Source organism: Marmota marmota, unplaced genomic scaffold (genome assembly GCF_001458135.2).
Source record: "Marmota marmota marmota unplaced genomic scaffold, marMar, whole genome shotgun sequence".
Taxonomy (NCBI): domain Eukaryota; kingdom Metazoa; phylum Chordata; class Mammalia; order Rodentia; family Sciuridae; genus Marmota; species Marmota marmota.
In genome coordinates this window covers 3,238,068-3,251,134 of record NW_025999960.1, presented here as the reverse complement: position 1 = coordinate 3,251,134, position 13,067 = coordinate 3,238,068, and the positions used below count along the sequence as shown (strand labels likewise).

At 41.3% G+C, this 13,067-nt stretch overlaps 1 long non-coding RNA gene across 1 annotated transcript; it reads left to right on the top strand.

The window, feature by feature from the left end:
* The first annotated feature begins 9,066 nt into the window (after positions 1–9,066).
* LOC125616636 lies at positions 9,067–11,640 on the top strand. The gene is made up of 2 exons (XR_007347360.1): positions 9,067–10,250; positions 10,345–11,640. It is a non-coding gene; the product is annotated as an uncharacterized LOC125616636 (long non-coding RNA).
* Positions 11,641–13,067: the final 1,427 nt, after the last annotated feature.

The following is a 13,067-nucleotide window of genomic DNA, read 5'->3' as shown; positions in this document are numbered from 1 at the left end:
CTCTAGAATTTTCTGGGAAACCACTGGAGGAGATTCCAGAGAAGCTGTCCAAGGAGAGGTGCTATCCCAGTAAAAGTGCAGGGTGTGGGGCAATGGCTGGAGATGTAGCAATGGCTGTTGTGCCTGAGGGCCCCCCCACCCAGTTCAATCATCAGCACCCAAAAAAAAAAAAAAAAAGGTACTGGGTGAGGCTGGCTGTTGACTATCACTAGAGCTAGAAACTGCCTGCTGTAGGAGCCTGTGGAGGGGAGTAAACCAGCATCAGGAAGAAAAGCTCCTCCCCAAGTGCCTTTGCAGTGCAGTCTACTGACAAAGGTCATCCTCACACCAGCTGGCAAACACACGTGTTCACAACAGGGTCTAGCTCTGTCGTTCCTAAGCAGATAATGAAGAGTAGATTTTAGACCTTAGAGGTGATAAGTGGATAATGCCAAAAATGGATTAGTTTTGTACAATTATGAAGGAAACAAGGAAGAAAAAAAATTGCAGGAGGGGAAGATGAGAAGGTAAGACAAATGTCTCCAAAAAGTTATGAGGCAGTAGTTTAGGTTACAGACACTACCATGTTTCTTTGAACTTGGTCCAGATATATACAATTTTCATCACTACCCTTTAAAATATTAGTTAATTGCAGTTAAGGTGAGGAAGATTTTGCCATCTAATGGATAAGACCACAATAATAGCAATGGAAATGGTGAAGTGTTGAGTTTGGGTATATCTTGAAACTAGAGCCATAGAATTTCCTGAGGGATTGTGGGGAACTAAGAAACAAAGGTCAAGAATGAGTCTAAGAGCTGGTAGCAGTGTCACACACTGGCACATGCCTATAATCTTACTGACTTGGGAGGCTGAGGCAGGAGGATCTCAAGTTTCAGTCCAGCCTCAGCAATTTAGATCCTGCCCAAAATAAAATGAAAATGGCTGGGGATGTAGCTCAATGGTAAAGCATCCTTGGGTTTAATCCCCAGTGCTTAAAAATAATGAATAAATAAATGAAAGAAGAGAGCTGGGATATGTTTCAGCAATGATGCACTTGCCTAGCATGAACAAAGCCTTGAGTTCAATAGCATGACAAAAATAAAGGAAAGACCATTTTGTAGGTCAAAGACAAATGTTGACAGTGACCTGTAACGTAATATTTTATATGATTCTTCTAATTCTTTATCCTGGTGTACACTATACTTTGATTAAAATAGATATTGTAACCTAGATGGAGGAATTAATCTGGGCTCCAAAGTCTAAAAATAAGTCACTCAAATTAGAGCTGGCATGTGGACCAAATGTTCCCTATCCTCCAATATAATGTAATCCTGAGGTCTATCATTTTCTTACCTATAGCTTATACTCTTAAATGTCTCAAACCTTCCCAAAGCCAGGCCTAGAGGTATATATCTATAGTCCCCAGCTACCCTGGAGACTGAGGTAGGAGGATCAGTTGAGCCCAGGAGTTTAAGACCAGCCACCACCAAAAAACAAACAACAACAACAACAAAAAAAAACTTTTCCTGGATTTCTCACTTACATTCTATTTTTTAAAAAAAAACAGCAAAGCTTCAGAATACATGGGGGCTGGAGTGAACCTGAGTAGAATCAATAAGGAATAGACAAGCCTTGCAGGGTGGCATATGCCTATAATCCCAGCAGTTTGGGAAGCTGAAACAAGAGGATTGCAAATTCGAGGTCAGCCTCAGCAAATTAGTCAAGCCCTATGCAACTTAGCAAGACCATGTCTCAAAAAGGAATGGGGATATGAGTTCAGTGGTTAAGCAACCCTGGATTCAGTCCCTGGTACCTGCCATTAAAAAAAAAAACAAAAAAAAACAAAACCTAGATCCTCAATTATAGAATAGTTCAAATGTCCATTTCTGAATATTTGCATAACTGATAAAGCAAATAGAGAATCACTCAAGACAGAAAATTTGAACTACATGATCAACTTACTTGACCTAATTGATATTTATAGAATACTCTACCCAACAATAGCAAAACACATTTCCTTCAAGGTACACAAAGAATATTTACCAAGATTGACTATTTTGGATCATAAAACAAGGCTAAATAAATGTAAAATGATATAATCAATGCAAAGCACCAAAGTTCTCTGGTTACAAAGAGATTTGAGTAATATTTACTAACAAACCAGCCATGGTGGTATGCTCCTGTAGTCCAAGCTATTTGGGATACTGAGGCAGGAGGATCATCTAAGCCCAGAAGTTCAAGCCCAGCCTAAGCAACATAGCAAGACCCTGTTCTGAATCAGTAACAAATATATCTGAAAACAATATATTTGTTACTGTTTGGAAATAAGTAAGTCAAAATGTAATCAAGAGTAAAATTGTGTCATTTTGAACTGAATGAAAGCAAAGCACATCACAATTTGAGGAATGCGTCTAAATCAGCTTTTAAAGAGATATTTAGAAGGGTTGGGGCCCTGGGTTCAATCCCCAGCACCACACACACACACAAAAAAAGAGGTATTTAGAGCTGGGGCTCGGCCTCAGCAGTAGCACACTTGCCTGGCATGTGTGCGACACAGAGTTCGATTCTAAGCTTCTGCATATAAATAAATAAAATAAAGGTTTATCAACAACTAAAAAAATTTAAAAAAAAGAGATATTAAGAACAGTAAATGCTTACATTAGAAAGAAAATGTCTTTTTTTTTTAAATTTTAATGTTTATTTTTTTTACTTTTCAGAGGATACAACATCTTTATTTGTATGTGGTGCTGAGGACTGAACCCTGGCCACAGGCATGCCAGGCGAGCACGCTACCGCTTGGGCCACATCCCCAGCCCGAAAGAAAATGTCTTAAAGAGCTTTTCATCTTTTTTTCTTGTGGTATTGAGGACTTAACCCAGGGGCACTCCACTGCTAAGCTATATCCTATATAACAAACCAGGATGCCACTGAGCCGCTGGGCATTTTTATTTTTATTCTGAGACAGGGTCTTGCTAAGTTGCTGAGGCTGGCCTTAACTTGCTATCCTCCTGCCTCAGCCTTCTGAGTTGCTGGGATTACAGGCATATGCCACTGCACTTGGCTTAAGAGCTTTTATCTTAATAAGTAGAAGACAGAAAATTAAAAAGATAGTGTTAAATCAATGAAGCAGAAAACAAAAAATAAAATTAGCGAAACCATAATGTGATTCTTTATGCTTTATCAGAAAAATTGATAAGCCTCTAACCAGCTGACTGGGGGAAAGAGACAAGATATAATTACCAATTTGAAAAATGAAAGAAGTGACATAAATGCAGGTCCTATAGATATTAATGGGATTATAAGGAATATATGAATAATTTTTTGTAATATTAAATTCTACAATTTACATGAAACAGATATTTCTTAAAGTCATAAACTACCAAATCTCACTTAAGAAGTAGATAGTGGCATCCTGGCTACGAGACGAGACACCTGGGACCATAAGAGGTGAAATAATGGATTACCCAAGTCACACAGCTACTTAAGTAGTAAAATCATAATTCAAACTCAGGTTTCTTGCCTCCCAAGATTATCAAAATGAATCTGGCCCAGTTCCATCCAGACTGACTGGCCACACAGATTGAACTAGAGTTAACCTAAAAATTGTCATTTTGTGTTTTTTCTTTTGAGATGCTTATGTATTTAATATATCCCCTTTGTAACTTTTTTTAATCTAATAGAATTCTGTTCAATACGTATAAAGCTGGTGAAACCAAAATAATCAAAAACTTTTAAAAGAATTATGTATTAAGAGTCTCACCCGGGCTGGGGATGTGGCTCAAGTGGTAGCACGCTCGCCTGGCATGCGTGCGGCCCGGGTTCGATCCTCAGCACCACATACAAACAAAGATGTTGTGTCCGCCGATAACTAAAAAATAAATATTAAAAATTCTCTCTCGCGCGCACGCGCTCTCTCTCTCTCTCTGTCTCTTAAAAAAAAAAAAAAAAAGAGGCTCACCCTTCTGCAGGTAGATGACTAATGCATTTTTTAAATCAAGCGATTAACCCTGCTGAAGTCTATAAAAATTTGAGAGCCATTTAGTATCAACTAAAATGCCTACATACTTGGAGTACTTGATCAAAATAATAAACATTACCCGGGCGTGGTGGTGCACACCTTTAATCCCAGCGGCTCAGGAGGCTGAGACGAGAATCGAGAATTCAAAGCTAGCCTCAGCAAAAACAAGGCGCTAAGCAACTCAGCGAGACCCTGTCTCTAAATAAAATACAAAATAGGGCTGGAGATGTGGCTCAGTGGTTGAGTGCCCCTGAGTTCAATCCCCAGTACCAAAATTAAAAAAATAAATTAATTAATTAACATGTGCCACTACACCCAGCTATAATAACTTTTAAAAGCAAATTATTGGAAAGCAAATATTGAACCAGAGGGTGGTGGCACACACCTGTAATCCTAGAGGCTCAGGAAGCTGAGGTAGGAGGATCATAAATTCAAAGCCAGTCTCATCAACTTAGTGAGGCCCTAAGTAACTCGATAAGACCCTATCTCTAAAAAAAAATACAAAAAGGGCTGGGGAGGGGGCTGGGGATATGGCTTAGTTGGTAGAGTGCTTGGCTCACATGCACACAAGGCCCTGGGTTCAATCCCAGTACCAAAAAAAAATTGAGCTGGGCATGGTAGTGCCCATCTGTAATCCCAGCTACCTGAGAGGCCGAGGCAGAAGGATCACAAGCTCGAGGTCAGCTTGGCCCACTTACTGAGATTCCCCTCTCAAAGTAAAAAGTGCTTGGAATATAGGTCAGTGATAGAGCACCTCTGCAGGGTATTAAAAGTCCTAAATCCAACTCCCTCTGCCATTAAAAAAATAAATAAATAAATTCTAGAGTAGATTATTGAGAGGTCCTGGCTTACCTACATGGCTATATGAACATAGCCCTGGAGTAGACTGAAGAATAAGTACAGCATGGGGCAGGAAAGATGGTGGAAAGAGATGGACATCATTACCCTAGGTACATGTATGACTGCACATATGGTGTGACGCTACATTGTGGACAACCAGAGAATTGAAAAGTTGAGCTGCAATTGTTTGCAATGAGTCAAAATGCATTCTGCTGGGCTGGGGCTGTAGCTCAGGGGCAGAGTACTTGCCTAGCATGTGTGAGGCACTGGGTTCAATCCCTAGTACCACATAAAAATAAAACAAATGAAATAAAGACATGCTGTCCATCTACAACTACAAAAAAATAAATAAAAATGCATTCTGATATCATTTATACCTACTTAAATAAATAAATAAGAAGTACAGGATGAGCTGGGCATGGTGGTGTACTCCTATAATTCTAGTTACTTGAGCGGCTGAGGCAGGAGGATCACAAGTTTGAGGCCAACTTTAGCCATTTACGGAGGCCCTAAGCAACTTAGCAAGACCCTGTCTCAAAATTTAAAAAAATAATAATAAAAAGGGCTAGAGATGTGATTCAGTGGTAAAGCCCCTCTAAGTTCAATCCCCAGTACCAAAAAAAAAAAAGAAAAAGAAGAAAACAATGTGTTGGTATATGAGTTACCAGTAAAGAACAAAGAAAAGATACTGAGGGAGCAATTCTTTTCATAGTTTATTATATTTTTATGAAATTTTTTATATATTTGGATTCTTTCAACATATAAGTTGTTGTTGTCATAATAGTTGGCAATTTTTCACTGACATGTAAGATAAATACATAAAATTGTGGATTAAATTGTAAAGAGTTTTTCACATTTAAGTTTCAATCATCCATCCATCCATCCATCCATCCATCCATATCTCTGTCACTCTCTTTCTCTCTCTTCCCTCTTTGTACTGGTGATTGAGCCCCAGGCCTTGGTCAGCGCTCTACCACTAAGCCACATCCCTAGCCCTTTTTATTTTATTTTGAGAAAGGGTCCACTAAGTTTCCCAAGATGGTTTCAAGCTTAAGATCCTTCTGCTTCAGCCTCTGGGAGCTGGAATTACAGGCATTTACTTACTACCATGCCCAGTTTTCATTCATTTTCTTTTACCTCAGTGTTGACATACAGAATGCTAAATGAAAGGGGAAAAAATCTTTAAAAAAACAGATAAGCAGAGATGGGGATATAGATCAGTTGGTAGAGTGCTTGCCTCACATGCACAAGGCCCTGGGATCAATCCTCAGCACCACAAAACAACAACAACAAAAAAAAACAGATAAATTGCCGGGCACCTTGGTATACACCTGTAATCCCAGTGCTTTGGGAGGCTGAGGCAGGAGGGTTCAATCCCTGATACTTTCCCCACCTCCGCCCCCCAAAATATAGGTAAACAGATTCATCTATATCTATTAAAATGAGTTGAATTTATAGTTAACTTTCTCATAAACAAAACAGTCCCTCCGGGTACAATGGCACATGTCTATAACCCAGCAGCAAGGCAGGAGGATCGCAGGTTCAAAGCCAGCCTCAGCAACAGCAAGGTGCTAAGCAACTCAGTGAGACCCTGTCTCTAAATAAAATACAGAATACGGCATACATAGTAGTTGCTCAATAAATATCTACTAAATGAAAGAATGCACAAACCAGAATAGTAACTTTATTTACCTCATAGGATTGTTGTTATAAGAATTAACAAATCATCATAAATTTTAGTTTTCAATAACCAGGCACAGTGACACACACCTGTAATCCCAGTGGCTTGGGAGGCTGAGGCAGGAGGATCACAAATTCCAAGCCAGCCTCAGCAATTTAGCAAGGACTAAACAACTTTGGGAGACCCTGTTTCAAAATAAAAAGGGCTGGGAATTTTTGGCTCAGTGGTTAAGTGACCCTGGGTTCAATCCTCAGTACCAAAAATGAATAAACAAATAAATAAATAAATAGAATCAATAAGAGCACAAGAAATGTTAGCACCCCTTTCCCCCCCCCTCCCCCAAATCCTGCCTCCATGTGAAGTTTCCCCTGAGTATCTTCTTTCCTTCCACCTACTGGTTAATTAAGTCATTCTTTTTCCTCCTGTCATAAGGATTGTGCCACTGTTGCTCCTGTATCACACCCATTTGTCACAGAAGTTCTTAACCTCTGGGCAGTTTTAAACACCTTCCTAAAAAAAATCCACCTATGCACACAGACACACAAACTGCCTCTTTACTTGTTTAGTTAGTTTGGGGGGTTGGTTTGTTTTGTTTTACAGTGCTAGGGCTTGAACCCAGGGACGCTTTACCACTGAACTACATCTCTAACCCTTTTTCAATTTTATGTTGAGACAGGATCTTCCTAAATTGTTGAAGCTGTCCTCCAATTTAAAATCCTCCTGCCTTAGCCTCCCCAGTAGCTGGGATTACAGTGTGCACCATTGTTAGTTGTTTTGATATGGGTGGGTCTCACTATGTTGCCCAGGTTGGTCTCCAACTCAGAGCTCAAGTCATTCTCCTGCTTTAGTTACTGGAGTTGCTAGGACTACAGGTGTGCCACCGCATCGGGCTAACCTGCCTTTTTTCTTTTTTTTCTGAAATTTTCTTTCTTTCTTCTTTCTTTTTTTAATTTATTGCCTTTTTTTTTTTCCCTTTTGTACCAGGGATTGAACCCAGGGACACTTAACCAGTAAGCCACATCCCTAACCCTTTTTATATTTTATTTTGAGACAGAGTCTAGCTAAGTCAGCTAGAGTCTTTTTTTTTTTAAAGAGAGAGAGAGAGAGAATATTTTAATATTTATTTTTTAGTTTTCAGCGGACACAACATCTTTGTTTGTATGTGGTGCTGAGGATCAAACCCAGGCCGCACGCATGCCAGGCGAGCGTGCTACCACTTGAGCCACATCCCCAGCCCCCAGCTAAGGTCTTGATACATCGCTGAGTTGGCTCTGAACTTGTGATCCTCCTGCCTCAACATTTTGTTACCAAAACCTCGGGTCCTCATCCCTGATGCCAATTCATGCCAATTTAATAAAGAGGACACAGTTTAGAGAAAAAGGAAAAAGAAGCTTCATCGCTTTGCTAGCAAAGGAGAAACACAGGGAACTCCACTCCCAGAAGCTGTAGTTCTGCCAGTCAGGGAAAACAGGGCTTTTAAAGAAGCTATTCAAAGGCTACCTTCCAGGCGTGCCCTGATAGTGTGTTGAAATTCACTTGTTAATTTGGGAGATAGTCACTTCCAAAGATCTTCAGGTGATGTCTCTTTCCTGTGGAGGACAGATAACTCAAGGTAATCTTTCAGCTCCTGGGTTAGGGAGGGGGAGAGAGGGAAGAGGAAAAGAAAAACATCCTTTTATATATATGTTCTTTTTGTTGTTGATGGGCCTTTATTTTGTTTATTTATTTATATGTGGTGCTGAGAATTGAACCCAGTGCCTCACACATGCTAGGCAAGCGCTTTACCACTGAGCCACAACCCCAGCCCCAAGAAAAACATCCTTTTTAAAAAATATTTCTTGTAGTTGTCGATGTCTTTTTTAAAATAAGAAGCAAAGGCTATATTTCAAAAGGTGATGTGGACCACTGTTACACTCCTGAGCCGCTGGGACTCAGGCATGCACTATCGTGCCCAGCGAAACTGCTCTTTTAGATTCCTGAGTTAAATGAATATTACTGTCAAAGACTCCATATTGCTTCAGGGCAGATCTTTACTACAAGGTCAGAGTTGAAACTGGGCAGCGCTGGTCAGAATTCCTCTTAGATGCATCTTGGGTCCCTCACTCAACTCTCAGCGAACATGGTTTCCTCACTCCAAGTGGGACAAGGGCAAGGAAGGGGTGGTTTCCAAACGAAAGCAGATGCTGCAGTCAATTCCAGGGTCATTTATAAACATCTGCACCCTTACTAACCTACATGCTTATTTGTGATCTACTCATGTCAATCCCTCAGTTGGTAATCCACGAACCCTTACTGCCACAGTGAACTTCATTTCCGTCTTCTGCAGTAGGAAACAGAGATCAAATGGGAAACTGTCCCACTGTCCTTCCAACAAAAGAAGACCAGCCATTATAAAGCTAAGGAGTGCTAGGCATGGTGACAAGCTGCGTTACTTCTCATAATAACTTCTTTTACTTATTTAGCCATGTCTGAGATTGAACCCAGGGCTTTGTGCATGCTAGGCAAGCACTCTACCACTGAGATTCATTCCCAACCCTTTTAATGTTATTTTTAAAATTTTGAGACAGGGTATAGTTAAATTGCCCAGGCTGACCTCAGTCTTGTGATCCTCCTGCCTCAATCCCCCAAGCACCTGGGATTACAGGCATGTGCCACTACACACTGGCTCCCATAATTTCTGTAACCTTCCCCAAGCCATTGTTTTGCCTGTAGAAAAATGGAAACAAGTCGAATGTGGTGGTGCACACCTGTAATCCCAGCAATTTGGGGAGGCTGAGGCCAGAGGATCACAAAATCAAGACCAGCTCACAAGTTCAAGACCATCTGGGGATGTAGCTCAGTGGTAAAGTGCCAGTACCGATAAATAAATTAAGAAGTAGAAGAAGAAAAGAAAACCGAGAACAGCAGAGCAGACCTCCTACTTCTGTGATGTGAACCTGAGGTAACTGTAAATCATCGCCACAATGCCATGTACTTAGTAAACACCCAATAATTACTAGATGACTTTTGTTTTGCTGTTTTGTTTTTTGTGGTGTTGGAAATGGAATCCAGGGCTTCATTCATGCTAGACAAGTGCCATGCCTCTGAGCCACCCCAGCTCACACCAGCAATTATTTAACATAAATTAGCCCCTTCAAAGAAAGGCTGGATATGGGCCTGAGGTCTGCTCAGGGGAAGAAGAGCAGAGCGCAGGGAACTGGCCTGGCTGGTCTGGGCCTGTGGGATTTCCTCCTCCCCACCATCCACAGGCCTGTTTTCTGATATTTCTGACTTCTAGTACTTTCACCCTCCTGCCTAGATAGTTCCTTGGCTTTTTTGTGTCCAGATCCTGAAGGGTTTCAGTCTCCCTTCCCCTTCTCTGGAGGTTAAGATTCCCCCATCTACATAGGGCCCTCCATACAGCTCCAAATTACAAGGCACAAAGGACCTGAAAGATTGGGCCAGTCCTCTCATTATTCTGATTAGAAACAGTCCCAGAGGTGGCGTGATTTGCCCAAAGTCCAGCAACTTCCTGGAACTAGAAACCAATCTGAAGCCAGCCATGTTGGTGTTCCTCCCGCGGATATCAGGTTACCTCAGAGCCTTAGGGTCTGCTTTTGAAAGGAAAAGAGAGGTCATGCGGGAGAACCATGGAAGGAAAAATGTTTTGGATTTGGTAACTGCTTATGGGGGTGGGGTGAAAGGTTGAAGGTGATTCAGGTGTCACCTGCCCCCCCCAACTCCAAAAATAAGGTGAGCAATTTAAAATTGCTTTATGAGATGATGAATTTTAATGACAGCATCTGGGGCGGGGGTCGCTGGGAATTTACCTGTTTTGTTTATGCAGCCAAATGCCTAATGTAGGGTAGGCACTTAATAAATACTTGCTACACGGATGACTGCATGAGTGGATGCACTTCATTCCATCAGAGAGAACAGGGGGATTTGTGGAGCCAAGCCCCACCTGGGAGGCATGTAAGTCTTTTCCAATTTTTCTCAATTATGGCTCTGCAATGAATATCCTTTGTTCATAAATCCTTGACTGCATCTCTTGATTATTTCCTTAGGATATTTTCCTAGAAGTGGGATTACTGGGTTGAAGGGTATGCATGTATTTAAGGCTCTGAATTCAGAGCACTTTCAGCAGTGCAAAAATGAGTCAGCATCCCAGAAAACCTAGCCAAACTGGGTATTATCAGGCTTTATTTATTTAGTTAGTTTTTTTTTCCCTCCTGACAGAACTTTTTTTTTTTTTTTTTTTTTTGCATTTCTTTAGGGACTAATTAGATTAAGATTGGAGTAATTTTGAAGAAATACCCTAAGGAGTCCAGAGAAACCCTGTGTGGGAACAGGAGACCAATGAAAGTAGACACATTCTATCCAGTGAGGTGAAGCCAAAGAGCATCTATTGTTTGGCATGATTTAACCTAAAGATAAAAGCATCAGAGCCTTGCTCAGGGGAAGCCTGTCACTTTATTGACGCCCCATGTTTATCTTACTACCTGATGCGGGTAAATCTTCTAAAATAGAAAAGAACTTTCAGGGTTGTCTTTAAGGACTGCGAAGAAAGGAGGAAACTGGGGAGACAATTTTCTCTGAACCCAGAGGTGTTCTACCACCGAGCTAGATTCCCAGTCCCCGCCCCTGTTTTGTTGTTATTTGTTTGTTTTTGTTTTCTCCTTTTGTTTTATTTATTTTTAAATTTTGAGACAGGGTCTAAGTTGCCCAGGCTGGCCTGGCACTTGCCATGCTCCTGCTGGGATTACAGGCATGCACCACCATGACCAACTGGGACTTCTGAGGATCAAAGTTAACTGCCAGGGATGAAGAGTGGTGAAGAAATGGAGACAGCAGGGGAGCCCAGGAGTGGGAAGAAGGAAGCTGGGGCTCTCTGGGAAGAGAGCAGGGGTGAGATGGAAGCGCTACTCCACGGTGACCAATAAAGATGGCCACTCTGAGCCAAAAACAGCTCCTGCTCTTGACCCACTGAGCTCTTTCACAAACCAGCCCGACAGAAGAACTGATTTACAAATGTTTACAGACAGTTTTATTTACTAATCTAGTTCTCATTTACTCTCAGTTAAATTTATAGTCCTAATTATAGTCATCAGCACTTTCTTGATAATAAATATACAGGATGTTTTATAGTTGTTTTTGATTTAACTTTGTGGGAAGTTTATTTTCTTGATTGCTTAAAATTTCCTGTTGAAGTCTTAAATTTAACTGTCAGCTTCTAACAGATTAGCAATCTAGGAGGTGTTTGTCTTAGTTTTTGCCACTTTATTTCTTCTACAAAGGCTTAAGCCAAACACAAATCAATAATTTTTTTTTGGGGGGGGGGGAAGGCGGGTACCAAAGATTGAACTCAGGACACTCAACCACTGAGCCACATCTCTAGCCCTATTTTGTATTTTATTTAGACAGGGTCTGAGTTACTTGGCGTCTCCCTGCTGCTGAGGCTGGCTCTGAACTTGAGATCATCCTGTCTCAGCCTCCCGAGCGGCTGGGATTACAGGTGTAAACCACCATACCCAGCACAAATCAACAATTCTTAGAAGTTATTTCAAAACTTGGCAGCTTTAAAAAAAAAAAAAAAAAAGTCATCTTTCCCTGCATCCCTCTAGGATTGGGACATAACTGGAATCTGTTTTCATTTTTTATTTTGAGACAGGGTCTTACCAAGTTGGCCAGGTTGGCCTGAAACTTGGGATCCTCCTGTCTCAGCCTCCCAAGTCACTGGGATTACAGATACATGCCACCACATCTGGCTCTTGCACTATCATTCAAAGTAAGCATAGCTTTTGTTCAGAGTGTCCTGGAAACTCCGGGAAATTCCCAGGCCATATTACATAGTCCCACAATTGGCATCTGGGTGTTTCTGCTCCTCAAGTCTCCATCTCTCACCGCCTCTGTGAGGAACTGGTGATCCCCACTCTTAAGCCACCTACTAAACATTTACTCTTAGATGCAACACCAAGCATCTCAGATATTTTTTAAATATTAAGTCCTTGTCCCTTCCCTGGACTTCATCTCAGATAATAGCTCCACCCAGTTACTCAAGCCAGAAATGCAGTCATTCATTCAGTTGGGCATGGTGGCACAAGTGTAGTCCCAGCACTCTGGAAGCTAAGGTGGGAGGATCCCTTGAGCCCAGGAGTTCAAGACCATCTGGGCAACATAGCAAGATTCTTTCTCAACAAACACAAAAATAAACCCCAGAGAAACAAAAAGTTATTCATTTAAAGCCACGAGGGAAACCAAAGACTACTGACCAAAAGTCCCTGCCCTTGTTGAATTCATATTCTAGAGGAGGGAGACCAATGATGGGCAATTGGTCCCTAAAATCTAATGGATCCTAGTTCTTTGACTCTCCAGTCATTACCTTAGTTCAAAACCCCCAGTTCACCTCCCTCTTCTCTTTTACTCCCCCAAACCATTCTCCCCATAGCAGTATAATCTTAAACCAAATCTTATACCTGGCATAATGGCACAAGTCTGTCAGTATTCCTAGCCACTAGGGAGACTGAGGCAAGAGACTCTCCAGTTCTAGTTCTAGGCCAGCCTGGGCGA